General features: G+C 45.2%; 1 long non-coding RNA gene across 10 annotated transcripts in view; it reads left to right on the plus strand.

Moving 5' to 3' along the window:
• Positions 1-14,289, plus strand: part of LOC146063545 (uncharacterized) — a 760,354-nt gene that overhangs the window by 217,989 nt on the left and 528,076 nt on the right. For all 10 annotated transcript variants that reach the window (XR_014471608.1, XR_014471607.1, XR_014471609.1 and 7 more), the window contains one exon: positions 3,614-3,719. This is a non-coding gene — a long non-coding RNA (uncharacterized LOC146063545). The remainder of the gene's footprint in view (positions 1-3,613; positions 3,720-14,289) is intronic.

Genomic DNA, 14,289 nt, shown 5'->3' on the forward strand with positions numbered 1-14,289 from the left:
CACGCTGGTCTGTGGGGAATCCCCATGACGGCACTGTATTGGGTGGCATGACTGGTTCTGCCCACTTTGCTGTTTTTAATGAAGGCTGATTTCTTCTCACACAACAGATGTTTAGATTTTTTTGTTTTAGTGTTGAAGTAAAGCGTTATACATAGCACATCGACACGGGTCGACCCAGCAACAACCTAGGTCAGACCCAGGTTATTTGAGCGATGTGAAAGGGGTATAACAGGGACGTTAGTAAAGGGAGGAGGGTGTGTGTGCAAGTGATGCTGCCATTTAGGCCACAAAGGCTGAGAGGACAACATTGTTGTTGCACTAGAGGCACCATCGGCGAATCTAAGGGGTGGTCCGGGGGTGCACGGACCACCCATTAGACCGCCGGCCTCCACCATACACACAAGTTAAAGAAATGACAGCCAGCTCCATCGATATCTTCAATTCTCCTGCTAGACTGCGTGCCAATAGGAGCTCCTGATTGGTTGCCGGTCGCCAGCGGGAGCATTGAAGATATCGACGGACCTGGTGCTTTGCTTAGACTATACAGCTGGGCAGTGCACAGCTCTTTCTGCCAAGCTTGTTTTTTCTTTAAATTGTGAGCGCCTGGTGTCACTCCCCCTTGGCAACGAGCAATTCCCTCCCCCTTGGCAACAAGCAATTTCACTCCCCTCTGGCAATGAGCAATCCCCCTCCGCCTTGGCACCCCCCCCCCCTGCAACGAGCAAATTCACTCCCCTTTTGCAATGAGAATATAACTCCCCCTTGGCTACGAACAATTCACTCCCTCTTGGCAACAACCATGTATTCCCCCTTAGAAACGAGCAATCCTTACTCCCCCTTTGCAATGAGCCTTTGACAACTCCCTCTTGGCAAGGACCATCCATTTAAACCGTTTTACAAAATCGGCTTTTGTAAAACGGTAAAGTGGTCCTGCACCATTCAGACCGCACAGATTACTGTTTTAAAACGGTTAAAAATCTGCAAAATACCGGTTTTTAAGTGCGGTCTGAAAGGGGCATAAATGAGAGATTTTACTTGCTCCTGTTATTATTTGTATTTTATAATGTACACTATGTACAAATATGTATAGTTGTTTTTGTAAGTAATTAGCATTGGGAAGCAGAGTGATACAGCTTTCAGACCACAAACCCGGGTCAAACCTTGTATTTTGAACACAGGTCCATCCCTGCTACGACCTGGGTCAGACACCTTTTTGACACCTTTCACGCTGCACTTCAATCCGGGTTATTCCAGGTTGGCCCTTTTTACATTGGACCCGGGTCAGCACAGCAAAACCTATGGGTGTCATTAAAAGTAGACTTTTTTTCAGGCTTACAAACATGACGTCACAAAGGAAACAAAAGTGAGGGGCTGAGAGGAACACTGAGTGACGCCTATATTTGCGCAGGGGGAGAGCCTCTCTTTTAGCTATGTTTTTGTAAACCACAGCATATTTTACTGTTCCTGTCATTTGTGTATGGATTTCTTCCTCTCCCCTTATATTCAGCAATCCCCTCACCTCCTCATCTGACCAAATTGAGGTCATGGCTGTGCTACTCAGTGGCGTAACTATAGCACCGCAGCCCCCGCGACCGCGCGGGGGGGGGGGGGGGGGGCGCTATGCATGTGCGGGCACCAGGGGCTGCAGTGCTATAGTTACACCCCGCCGGCCGCCGCCCGCCGCACCAACCCCCGCAAACCCCCCCATACCCCGCAGTCTTTACCTGTGTTCAGTACGCGCTGGTCCCGGCTCCCTTCTTCTGCTATGAGGACCACCACAAAATGTCCGCCCCCATTTAGCAGACAGTTCTCTGAAACTGTCTGCTGTATGGGGGCGGACATTTTGTGGTGTCCTCATAGCAGAAGAAGGAAGCCGGGACCAGCGCGTACTGAACCTAGGTAAGACTGCGGGGGATGGGGGGAGTTTGCGGGGGTTGGTGCGGCGGGGCGCGTGGGTGGGCGCCCTCCCTATAACGGCGGGGGGGCGCCCAAAATGTAGTTACGCCGCTGGTGCTACTGCTGGAATGCTGCCTCAGACGTGTGCTCTGCAGTGTGTTGCTTGTTTTTTTACAGGCTCTGGGGGGGATGCTCTAACATCCGCACCCCCTTACCACGCCCTATCGCCGGCTACCGCATTCATAATTATCGCATATGCTGTAACATATGCGATAATTATCGCAAAGGACAGCTCTTCCGTTAAGAGCTGTCCTTTGTGGTGAGCCAGCGGGTAGCTCCCCCCTCCCTCCCTTACCCGGCTGCTGGCTGCTGCTGCGGGGTGGCTGGCTCTCCTCCTCCCTGCACCCTGAAGAGGATCAGTCACAGGGAGGAGGAGGTCACAGGTCCGGGCAGCACAGCTCTGTGCAGCCCGGACACAGGTGAGGCGGGGGGGGGGGGGCATGCAGGGCGGCGGGGGTCCGTGCGGGGCAGCGGGGGTCGCGTTAGAAGCCCATAGGCTTCTATGAGGCATCGCCAGATTTTTCTGGCGATGCCCCCCGCCGCGGCAACCCGGCAGGGGATGCTTAGTGCATCCCAAAATGTGGTAAAAACCCAGATAAAGGTGTTTTTACTGCATTTTTAGCTTAGAGAATCTCCTCCTCTGACCGATGACCTCATCAAAAAAGACAGAGAAATCACCCAATAGCTGTGTTTGATGAAAGCAGTGTTGAATATCCTGGGTAGGGAGCTTTCAGACTGCACACCAACCAGGGTTAGAGTCGTGTTCAACCCTGGTCAAGACCAGGGTTGAAATGCAGTGTTACTCAACCCGGGAATTTTCACCGTGGTGCTTTCACACCGCACCTTAACCCGGGTTGGAGAAACATGGACACAGCAATAATCCGGGTCCAGAGTGCTGTCTGAAAGTGGTATGAGTATGCACACCTTTTCCCAGCATGCCTCTACAATTTGCAGTATAGCCCACAGTGGATACATGAGTATTACATCTCCCATGCCAATGGGACTGTCAGCTTAGATAAACATATTTAACATAAAAAAGCTGGCAGATCTATTCACTCGCTACATGCAAGGAATAATTAGTTGACTTGTGACTCCTATAACCTGCAGACATATTGCAACTATGTTTTTGTAACAATGCTGTTTATCTGTTGTGATTACATTATAAAGGGGATACTGACGATAAGCCAACAGTCAATAGATTTTCACAATATGGTCGACATGTACAAGGTCGGCATAGATAAAATGTGGACACAGGCAAAAAGGTCACCATGGCAATGGTTGACTCATTAAAGGTTGACATGAGGTTTTTATGATTTTTTTAATTTTTTGGACTTCTCCATACTTTACCGTTCAGGTGGACAACAATTGGGTATGGTAAAATGTACCAAGCACAAAGGGGGTGTGGCCTATTGGAAAGGACGGTGGCCTCATGAGACCCCATTTTCACCCCATCAGGGGTGTGTCCGGCATCCCCAGAGATGCTGGGTGCCTATCTTCAGTGCCATGGCACTGTTCCCACATCTTCTCTTCATACTGGGGCCTAGCATCTCTAATGGAGGCCATTTATATTGTTTTCATAAATTCTGGATAATAGTTATATTTCATACATTATTAAAATTTTAGATGTGGTTGTTAATACTTCTCCCCTTTTGGTTAGGCTCTGATTACTGCTGTCTTGATGCCAGAAGATGATGTCAGACACAGCCTGTAACTGCATGGAGCGACAGAGAGCCGTTCCGTGGCTTCTGCTGGGCACAACAAAGGTAAGCAGCAGTTCGGGTGGAAGAGGAATGAGATGAAGGGGCTCTACCTGGCATAATGGCCCTCATTCTGGTTGAATCACTCCCCTGTATGTTCGCACAGGGGAGTGATGTTTTATTTGGTATCCCATGATTCCCTTGGTCGCGCCTATGGGAACGCTCAGCGTTTCATGGACGTTCCAATGAAAACGCTGGGCGTATCCATGGTAATTCACCAGTGATGCGGGTGCTGGGGGTGAGCAGCTGATGTCACCAAATGTCAGCTGCACGCCCTGTTTCTGTACCAGAGCACCGCAAAACGAAATCACCAGAGAGTGACTTAGATTTGCGAGCACTTAGGAAATCATTCAACGCTCGACGACCATCAAATGATTTCTGCCCCGCACGCAAGCTGTGAATGGTTGTTTATGCAAAACATCCTTTTGAATGCATGGGAAATCGGCGTGTGTACGGCAGTGGGGCGTTCGTGAGGGCAGCATTTAATTGAACCAGAATGAGGGCCAATGTGTATAAGCAGCTAAACTGTAGTGCTGTAGTGTAACATGTAAAAGGGGCTCCACCATGCCATAATGTGAATAAGCGGCTCAACTGTGGTGTAACATGCCTAAGGGGCTTTACCATGTACAGTATAAGGAACGCTACCATGCCATAACGTGTATAAGGGACTCTACTGTGGTGTAACATGTATTAGGGACTCTATTGTGGTATAACATGTCTAAGGGGCTCTAACATGCCATAATGTGTATAAGCGGCTCATCTGTGTGTGTAACATGAAAAAGGGACTCTACTGTGGTATAACATGTTTAAGGGGCTCTACCATGCTGTAATGTATATAAGCGGTTCTACTGTTCGGTAACATGTCTAAAGGGCTCTGTCATGCCATAATGTGTAAAGAGGGCTCTTCTGCAAATGGGCTCTGCTTTGCTGCAAGTGTTTTCATCTTGTATTTATGTGTTCTATATAGTTAATTAGCATGTGCACAAGTACCTATGTAACGTTATTTTCACAAAAGGTGTTACAACCACATGTTAAATGATTTAGTAAATCATATTTGCTCTGATGTTTTATCAAAGCCTTTCTGAAGTCTTTTCCATACCTCCCTACTATCCTGCAAAATGCCGGAGACTCCGCAACCATGGGCATTGGAATCCCCAACCTTTCCGCTTTCTAGTGAAGCAAACAGTATGAAAGGATTTTGGTTGAAATTGTAGTGCTGTATAAGGGGCGGGGCTTAATGATGTGTATTGGCATCATTTAGCACCATCCACTCCCCACAGGCCTGAAAATCAGAGCATTTTGGGAGCGAGGCCTAGTGACTGACCTGCCTGACCCATGAAGTGGCAAGCAAGGTCTCCTCTCCAGACTTCTCCCAGGGACGAGACTCAAAAGGGAAGGCAACTATGTTATATTCCAAGTATGCAGTACAGTATACAGTGTTTTACTATGTGCTGTATTATATTTTACTGAGCATTAAGCTTAAGGAAGTGTGTTTTGGATTATCACTGTTTAAGGTTGTTTAGCAAGCTCAAAGAATGTGCACCTGATTCCACTGCTTGTGTTCACAAGCTGTAGGCACTTCACAAATCTGAGCTTTTAGTTGTACGTCTCACATACAACTAATCTGCTGTAGTGATTCAGAAGGAAACAATGAGGAGAACATTGGGTTTGGTTTAGTAGTCACACCGTATTAGGCCTTTCTGCAACATTATTATTTGTTTTATTCTAACTACAACATAAACAAAAGTTTTAAATGCTGATGTTATTCAGGTTGGCTCTGTGAACTGTGAACATCGCAGCTTTCCGAGCGCCTGAGACGCTGCCCGCCACCCGGTCAAATGATTTCTTCTGCAAATAAAAGTATGTCTCAGCGGACTTTTATTTACGAGCGCTAGGACAAATACTGGGTGGGCGGCTGACATCCCCGGCAGGTATCGGCCCACCTGCCTACCCATGGGAACACCCATGTAACGCTGGGCGTTCCCAAGGTCGAGCCCCGTTTCTGCCCCCACCCACGGCCCTCCTTCCCCACAGTGAGTGTGCAACTCGCCAAAGCCATTCGCTGTCAGGGTTTGCACTCGCTCAGTTGCATATGCTCATCTCGACAGTCCTCTCCTTCGACGAGGTAAGAGCCGCCACTGTTTATGGATATCAGCTTACAGTACCATTGGGGTTTGTAGCAATCGTAGTTATTGAAAATGAACTACCTCTGAATTTTCTTTGTTTTTTATTAAGTGTTGGATAATCAGTGTCATAGTACATTCTAGACTTGCACTAATTTTATTCCAGCAATTATCAAGTTATAAATAGTATCCAAGAAAAGAAGATAGGTTTGTAAGTACAATTTTGCCATTAGTTTTGCACACATGTAAAACAATGTAAGCTGCAGTCACAGGGATAAGCTGGACCAGCTGGTGTTTCTTGTGTGCTTTCTATCACGAAGACAAGAAATAAGCCAGAAGACAAATATTAAATAGGAAACGCCCAGGGACAGGGAGCAGGATGGTATACACTGAAGAAAACCCCCCAAATAATAAAAGCATTGTGTATCGCAGACTGGAATTACTGACCGTGACATTATGCTTCTGGGCTTAGATGATAGAACAATGGAAAATGTTAGTGACTCAGTAAGGAAGATCATCCCTGGTGTAAGTGCCTGCTTCTCGCGGCAATGAATACGTTAATAAATGGTGTAGAGGCTAGTTGGAATAATTAGAAGGTTATAATCCGTATGTGCTGACACAGAATATTTACTTGGAAACTAAAAAAAAAATATTCAGTCTAGGATAACTGAAAGTCTGTTGTTGAATAAACAATCATAAATCTATGGCAGGCAGAAAGACGGCTGGTGCTCAAGTTACCAGCTTCTACTATGTCAGCTTAGCACTTCTAATGCTATGAAAAGACAGAACTTTGTAAAAAAAAAAAAAAAATGAAAAGGATCACATCTACCTAGTGATCTGGATCTGCTCTATTCATAGCAACTATAATGGACACAGTGAGTCCCAGGGGGGCCCACGTCATGCACACTGCTCCCATTTTGGTGATACTTAACCTCCAGAGTCCAGCGGCAGCCATTTTTCCGGTGACCTGCGCATGCACAGTGGAGTCTGAGCGCTCTAGGGCAGGGGCCGTCAACCTGTTTTGTTCTGCGACCCCATCAGGCAATAAAATGAATTACAGGATCCCAGCAAGTTACTGCAGAAGGTCATCACATCCAGTAGCGGCTCTTACCTCTACAGAGGAGGGGGGCTGCCGTGATGTGGGCCCCCCTCCCTCCGCTGCCGCTTCCTGGTCCCCTCAGCCGTTGCCTGTCCTGGTCCCCGACATGCGGCCGGCACATGCGCAGTAGTCTCTACAGCCCATGTAGAGGCATCCCGGAGGGAGGGAACTCCCAATGGGACTGGCCTTGGGGGACTGGCAGGTCGGACTTCCAATAGGAAGTCACTGCCAGTCACAGTGAAGCCAGAGCAGTCTCACAGACTGCATCTGGCTTCACTAAGTCAGAGACAGTGGCGGATTTTACCTGGGGGGGGGGCTGCAGCCCATAGGTTAAAACAGCCACTGATCACATCACATGTGTAGTCAGCAGACAGCACATTGTGGAGGCACAAAATGATGGGAGGAGTCTGAAGTAACAGACAATGAAAAAGATTTTTCAGACTCTTTGAATCACTGACTGAGATTAGAAAAGTCATCAGCCTGATGGTCAGCAACATCACACACAGAGCGATTTGCACTCACTTGCTAAGCAATTTGACTAGATTTTGACTGCATGCACTGACTTAACTAGCAGGTGATAGCGGCGTGCGGGACTGCGCATTACCATTGCTTTGGGGCATAGACACGGCACAATCTGTGCTTACTTTCTAAGCGATCTAGTCACATGGAAAATATCTTGCTCCGTGTGTATGCCCCTTTAGACTCTCTCCAAATCTATTATACACTCTCTCCATATCTATTATACACTTATGATATATTTACCAACTCTCCAGATGTGGGAGACTTTTGGTTCTTCAGCCAGTCCCCCGCACCCAGGGAAGAGTGATCTTATCTCCCACATCTTGCCTGCTTCCTAATTACAGGATGAGGACATTATAGCAGGTATTCATATAGAGAGGGTGGCGCTAAATGATGACCGCTTAGCACCGCATCCTTCCACCAAAGGACCCACAAATTGTATCATACAGATGGAGCCAGCCTCATTCAATGCCGCGCCCGCCAGATCCTCTCCTCTGGCGAGCGCCGGTGATAGGGACTGGGACTCGCGTGCGTCTCACACGCATACGCGTCCCAGTATCATGGCGGCTGGGCAGCATCTCCCAGGGTTTGGGGGGGGGGAGGGCAGTCGGGCGGCAAGGGGAGCCGGCCGCTGGCGGGGGCTGGCGATACTTTCGTCAGCCCCTGCAAAGACTAGGCCGGCTCCATCTGTATTGCCACAATGGGAGCTGGGCTTAGTGACTAGACAGCACAAACTCACTTGTTCTCTCCATGTTTCTCCTGGAGAAGAGACCATAAAAGCAGGACTATCTCAACAGTAGTCCAGGCCCCTGGGCAAAACAATTCACTGGGGTCCCTATTAGCCAATCCTTGGACTGTTGTTTGGTCCAGCAAGGGTTGGGTGATCCTTTTCACACCCAGAACACACTACACCTCCCTTATACCTCCCTTACCCACGCTACTCTCCTCACATATAGAACACACTGAAAATTGCAAATCCCCCCTCCACAAAAGCTGTTTTCGCTCACCCAGAGCACACTTCCCTCCTCACACATGACAATAGCTGCAGAAGGCAGTGAGTAGGTGAAAGTTCTAATTCACTGCATGTCGCTGGAGACAGTGAACCTTATTCTGGTTGACTCGCAAGGCTGCGAATGGATGTTTAGCATGCGAGACAGCACTTTGTAAAAATTGGTGCTCTCTGACCATTGGGGCAGTCTTAGGTAGCGGCCAGAGAGCAGGAGTGCACTAGCACAGTGCTGGGAGGAGACATCTAAAAAGGGAACGGAACTGCTGACACCCGTGGAATGTGACTGAAGTAACATGATAGCCAGGGTGGAGCAGGAGTAGCCCACTAGCCAGTAGGGGTGAACAGAGAGTGAACAGAGGGGCAGGGCGGGAGGTAGCATAAAAGCAGGTAAATATGCCTTAGGGGTCTACATATCAAATAGGCCCAAAGGCTTTTCCTCTTGATGCTCAGATTGGCCGGTATACCTTAAAATATCTCAATGTCAGCTGTATGAAGCTCAGCTCCCTGGCTATACTGGCCAGTAGCAGTGAGCGCAGACTTCTTTTCATGCATATGAGAAAAATAGATTAAAAAAATTATTGCAATATTAATTTTTGTGCTCTTAATGTTTCCGGAGATGATGACGGCTTTGGGGGACATTTGCTGGAACATACACTGTGACAGCTCTCAGTATTCAGTAAAATGCTTTGCAGGGAGAAGCTCTTGAAGGAAAGCCCCTGTGGCGGCCACAGCAATGGTACCCAGTGGTGGCCATCTCTGGCTGTGGGGCTTAAAATGGGCCTTTTTTTTTTAATAATATTATGCTTTTTGCCTTTTACAAGTGGACCTCATAGAATGGTCTGGGCAGAGTGTACATCACATCATCATAGGTTATAAAGTCAATACCACCACTGAATTGTAAATTTTTGACAGCTTTGCTACAGGAAGAGATATGGCCCTGATAATATACACATGAAAACTGTATACTCTAGCCCTAAATCTACACAAAGATAAATACAGGATGCATAGCAGCTACCCTTATCTTCACCGTAACCATAACCCCTAACCGTAACCTCACCCTAATACTCTAACTGCTGAACTCTACACATCCCTAATACCCTATCCCTAATCACCTAGCCCAGGCATGTCCAAACAATGGCCGTACAGCTGTTGTGAAACTACACAACCCAGCATGCCTTGCCATAGTTTTAGCATTCCTTAATAGCAAAACTGGCAAGGCATGATGGGACTTGCAGTTTCACAACAGCTGGAGGGCTATAGTTTGAACATGCCTGACCTAACCCAAACCCCTCAACTAGCCCTAACACCCTAAAATAAACCACTACACCATCTCTAATACCCTATCTATAATGCCCTGACCCAAACGCCTAAACTAACCCTAATGCTCTTACCCTACATCTTTCCTGTTAGTACTATAAAAGTGGGGGCCCTTTCCCTGTTACTCCATACATACAACACACAAGCCTGATCTGTCATTAGCAAGTCACTGTGAGGTGGCATCTGCAGTGGGGGCTGTGTCGATCAGCTTACTGCCTATGATAAGTAATGATGGTACTGAGTTATTGCCACAGACAATGCCGGGCTTATCTCCCCCCCGAGCTGACATTACTGAGGTGCCAGGGTCAATTCACAAACTAGACACTGACTACCCAATTCAATTACCCAGCAATTAATAGATGTTGGTAAATCATCCAGACAAACTTTGCCCCCCCCCCCCCTTTTTTTGTTAAGTTCAGACAACAGGACTATGGGAGGGGGGGGGGGGGGTTACAGGCGAGTCCACGGCATGTCATGACGTCACAGAGTAATTGCACAGTTCTACTCTGGAAACATTTAGAGTAGGCCGTATTTCTTCGTGGGGCCCGTCCAAGTGCCCCTTGAGACTAGGGGCCCTAGGCAGGTGCCTAGATTGCATGTTGAAAATCTGGCCTTCTGCATTGCCTTCATATCAGATATTACCACATAATTCCTAATGTATTTTCTCCTATACTAAGTTTCCAGGAGTGAATTTACTAATGCTTCTAAAAGTAAAAAGATGTGATGTTGCCCATAGCAACCAATGAGATTCTACCTAATATTTTCTAGGATGCAATATAGGAATGATAGATAAAATATGGTTGCCATGGACAACATCTCCTCTTCTCATTTTTAAAAGCTTTAGTAAATTTACCGCTTGAGCTCTTTTAACATTTAAATCTACAGATGGAGCGCCTCTCAGCCAGCGCCAGGCCTCGCCGGCAGCAATCCGACCGCCAGACCCCCGCTGGATGAGCACCGCTCCATCTGTAAGTTCATAACAGTGCTACAAATCTAATGCAACAACTATAGTACATGCACAACTATCATTCCCTAGAACTCTACTAGACAAGATTCAGCAGTAATTTCAAACATTTCTTATACATTCCACTACTAAATGTCTAAAATAAATCTGCACTGAAACATAGCAGGATTCCTGTTTATTTTCTAGTGTAAATATTTACAATATTGGTGTTTGTTTTAGAAACATAATATAAGGATTTCATTTATTAGCCTATTAAAGTAAATATATTGTTATAATTTATGAATGCCCTAAGGCAAAAACCTCAAATGGTTGAATTTGCATTCAGCTGTACTTGTTTTCTTACAGTTTATTTGTATTTATTTGAATACATTTTATTTTTGTTTATTTCTCCCCTTATTATAGCAGACATATAAACATTTAATATTGTATCATTTTGTAGCTTGATTAAATATAGCTCAAAAAGCAGGATTGCTAGTGGAAAAAGTAGTTGGAGGGTCTGTATTTGTAACTTTAAGGGGCAGGTTTAGGAAAAACATAGAGAAACTTTAAACACTCTTTTAAAGATCTGTATACGGTGTGCGTGATTGGAACTGCCCTTGTGAATTAAACTTGAGTTGGAGGTACTTTCACCACTGTGCACTCTTTCTATGACTTTGCAGATATAGATATATATCTAAACTGACACTGCAATACAGAATCCGTACAGAATTGGGTACCTCCTGTAAGATAGATACATCCAAACAAAGGGCCTAATTCAGACCTGATCGCAGGACAAATTTGTTCTCAAAGTGGGCAAAACCATGTGCACTGCAGGTGTGTCAGATGTAACATGTGCAGACAGATACATTTGGGTGAGTTCTTTTGTTTCTATGCAGGGCAAATACTGGCTGCATTTTTTTGTACACTTTTAGCACACAATTAAGTTTTTTTTATGTTTTAGTACACAATTTAGCTATCAGTTTCAACACACCTCACCCAAATCTAAAGGTGCATATACACAGGCAATTTTAGCCTTTTTAGTTAAATATGAATTGCTCCGTGTGTATGCCCCTGAGCGACGGTGATGGTCCCACGCATCCATATTACCTGACTAAATCTTGACTACATGTAGTGTTCTAATCAGAAAACACTGGTTAGCACAGATTGCCCATACACACATCGTTACTTGTATATGGGCGATCTAGCAAGCCCTGTGTGCTGAGTGATCTGACTAGACTAGAACGCTCAGCACACCAGGCTCATACACATTGCCCTGTATGTATGAGCCTTAACTCTCTCCGCACATGTTACATTTGCCCCACACACACACACACACCTGCAGTGCATGTGGTTTTACCCATTTTGAGAACAAATTTGTCCCGCAATCAAGTCTGAATTAGGCCCTAAAAGAGCAGGGGCATCCAAGGTTTAAGGGGTAAATTTAGTAAGATGGAGTTCTCCTGAGGATGTTGCCATCTGTTTGTTGCTACTCCTATTGAGATTTATTGTAAGCTGTGTTCTTGAAAAAGGTCCTTAAAGCATTGACGCTATGGAAATTGACCAAATAAGCAGAAACTTTTGCCTTTTACATTTGGTGAGTACAACTTCCTCTTTATATATTGGTGTATATGTTGATTATATAACCTTACAATGTCCGCTGTACATAACATATGTACAGCGGACGTTGTAAGCTTTCACACCAGCATTTCCCATGCACGTGGATAAGAAGCATTAAGAAACCTTATTACTGACCAGACGTGACATCTCTAGCATTGCACAAAAATTAGTTCCTTTTTAATGGTGAAATGTTCCTACAGACATTGGGTTGTGTGATGGGGTCATGTGCTGCACCTGTTTATGCAAATGCATTTATGTTTAGTATTGAACAACAACAGTTTTTTACATTGGATCCTACAAGAGAAATACAATATTGTATACTAGGTACGTAGATGATGTACTAATGATCTGGTTGGGCAGTAAGGATGACTTTATTACCATGATAGCACACATCAATACCATTGATTATAACATCAAATTAACATATGAAATACCATACATTTTATAGATTTTAATATTAGCAACAAGAGGAACAAAATTGTCACGTCACTATACTCAAAACCCCTAGATTGCAATCATTTATTACAATCTTCCAGTCATCTCCTTGAACCTCTTAGACATGGGCTTCCATACTCCCAGTATTTAAAGGTCCATAGAATTAGCAGTGTTGTATTTGATGAGCACAAACAAAAGCGTATCATGGCCAAAACGGTACGGTAGCAACCTGCATAGGATAGCAAGGAATAAAGCACTAGCAGTCCCGAAAGCTACACCAAATAAAGCTGATGGAGCTAATAATACAGCTAAATTATGAGTATGGGTTAACCACTGCACTACCTCCAGTAAAGAGCTGGTTAATACAGCCAATCAGACCTGGTCAGTTATCCAAGCTGACCCGGACCTAATCAGCCTTAAAGATAAATCCCTTTGCACAGGGGACTTTAAAATAAAAGTTACCTTATGGAAAGTACATTTTGGCCCAGAACAGGTTCAGGAACCCAGTTCCTGATGATGTCATATTTAATTAGAGATTCCGGAACTGAGTTCCTGCTGGTTCCTGCTTAAAAATAGCACTGGACATCACTAATTACAAAAAAAGATGCAGGCCACATTTTCTAGCAAAAAAAAGCTGGGTATTACAGTTGTTTAAAATGTGCCACCTGCTATTTCCTAGAAACAGGAAACCAATTAGTACACCCCAAATCAGGTTTCAAGTATAAGATCAGGTATGTATTAAGTTGCACCAGCAGATTTGTATTATATTTTTTTAGATGCCCGTGTGGTCTATACTATGTTTGAAAGACCACCTGTCAATTCAAGGAACGGATGGCACACCACCGTAGTTAGCACTTAAAGCAGGGGTTCCCAATCTTTTTGGAATCACGGCACCCTAGAGTATCAGAATTTTTTCACCGTACCCCTAGGCCAATTTTTTTAGAAAAAAATATAACATTAAGTAGATTGTGTTTATATGTGATTTTTAGGTTCCGTTATATGGTAAAGGGCAGGACTTGCTTCTGTTTGTACACATATTTCATGATTGGCAACCACCAGCACTGGTTGTGTCCATAAATAATTGACTATAAATAATTTGAATTGGTCTGAACCACCAACCCGTGGCACCCCTGCAAGTGCCCCAAGGCACCCCAGGGAGCCACAGCACACAGTTTGGGAACCACTGACTTAAAGGAAAGAAAATCAAGCCACCTGTAGCCACACATTTCTCTCAACATAGGCACACGCTCTCCTCCCTCAGATACAAAACTTATACAGTTTCTGAAAACAAACGTGGAGATGACAGGGCAACACAACTCCTGTGCCTAGAAGCTAAATGGATACATAGAGACACAGTATCCCCCTATGGTTTAAATGTAAACCTCTCACTGATCTGCTTCCTGTAGAAATGTGGTTAATAGAAGATCGCTTACTGCTATGAAGCCCCCAATACTACACATAGGAAATGATGTGTATGTATATTAATAGCTAACTGTATCACCTACTTAATGTTT

This window comes from Crinia signifera, chromosome 3, assembly GCF_055691185.1.
Source record: "Crinia signifera chromosome 3, ASM5569118v1, whole genome shotgun sequence".
Taxonomy (NCBI): Eukaryota; Metazoa; Chordata; class Amphibia; order Anura; family Myobatrachidae; genus Crinia; species Crinia signifera.